Here is a 1,665-nt window from a genome sequence, read left to right as displayed (position 1 = left end):
CCTCACCGCGCTCCGGTCACTGTCCCCTCACCGGGCTCCGGTCACTGCCGCCGCTCCCGAAGCTCCAGAGAGGCTCCGGCGATGGCGACAGCGCTGATTCAAGAAATGCGGGCGGCACCGCACAGCGGAAAACATTCGGAACACCGTTCTGACCAATCAGCGCGAGAGGGAGAGGAGGGACGGGGAAATCAGCAAATGGGAGCGCGGGCCACTCCCGCACACGGTACGGAACCGCCCCTCGGTCTCTGCATTTCCCCGAATTCTCATCGCAACAGCTTCTGGCGCGGTGCCCGGGCTTAGCACGAAGCCAAGGAACCGCCGGGGCTGAGTAGTGGAAGTTCTGGGTTTGTTTCAGAAGGAGAAAGAAACCCCCAGCCCCAGCCCCAGCAGCCACACAGCAGCTTCCGGATCATCTCTTCCTCCCGCAGGTTCATCTCCTGGAGATCCGGCACTGAGGGACCCTGAGGGTCAGTGCAAGGCAGACTCTGTGGATGAGGAAGAAAATCCCCGTGCAGGGGGGAAGAAGAGGAGATGAGAGTGCCCAGCACGGAGAAGGCCCTTCCTCCTCCCCTGTCACAGGCGACTTTGTGGTCTGCTGCAGAGAAATGGCATCTCATTTTAGCAGCTCCCACTCCTGAGTTTACTCTGAGCCAGAAACAGGCACTCTCCATTGCCCAGGACAGGAACCCTGCAGGGAGGAGCAGAGACAGCGCTGGCACCGCAGGGGACACCTTGTGACCCTGTGCCCCCATCCCCTCCCTGTGCCCCCAGGACTCACGAGGAGTTGAAGCTGCTGCCGTCCCCCCACTGCAGCTCCCGGCCCCACCCAGGATTCGACCTTGGCACTGTGAGGGAAGAGGAACCTCTGGGAAGGAGAGAGGAGCCGGCACTGGGAGCTGCACCCCCGGCCCAGGAGCCCCCCAGGCTCCCCTCAGTGTTCTGACTCTTACTCTGTTTCTGCTCTCGTTCCACCCACATTTTTCATCCTGTGTGCAGGCTTTTACTCCCTTTTACCTTTTATTACCAGTTTTTAATCTCCATCAGCAATTCAGGGAAACTTAAAATTGTTTTTTCTCTGTTAATTAAATTTTCCTATTTTTCTTTTTTAAATGATATCTCTTTTTAGAGCAGTCTCAGCAGCCCATTTCCCAGCACAAAGTGTCACAAGGACTCTGCCATGGGATCAGGACACTCAGTGCACCCCCTGCAATGGTCGCAGTGACTTCCACAAATGCATCTCGCAACAGCGAGTCCTGAAGCCAAGCCCGGCAAAAGGAATTTCCCTTTTTGTGCCCCTCTTCTACTGCTCTTTCTCTCGAGGTGATTGTTGTGCTCCAAACCCATCAGTGACAGGAGGTGCAGCTTTGCTGTCCTGGAGTAGAACAGGTTCCTCCCTGGATATCCATGGCCACACGGCTCTGTGGAGCCCTATTCCGGCTTCATTTGGGAATGCATCCAGTAATTAGATACAGTGAATATTTTGGCCAATTTGACCACTAAATTTTCATAAGAATTTGCATGAGCCAACCCTTGGGGTGAAGCTTGGAGGCGATTTTGGCAAACAAATGTTGTGGTTGGCTATGCAGAGAGAGCTCTCCAGAAGTGGTTGGTCATTTGATTACAATGAAACCACATGCAGATTACACTGCTTTACATTGGTGAAAA

The sequence above is a fragment of the Malurus melanocephalus genome, unplaced genomic scaffold, assembly GCF_030028575.1.
Source record: "Malurus melanocephalus ecotype Western Australia unplaced genomic scaffold, MMel_1.1 scaffold_2516, whole genome shotgun sequence".
Taxonomy (NCBI): domain Eukaryota; kingdom Metazoa; phylum Chordata; class Aves; order Passeriformes; family Maluridae; genus Malurus; species Malurus melanocephalus.
The sequence above is the reverse complement of the archived record's forward strand: the minus strand, read 5'-3'. Positions refer to the sequence as shown.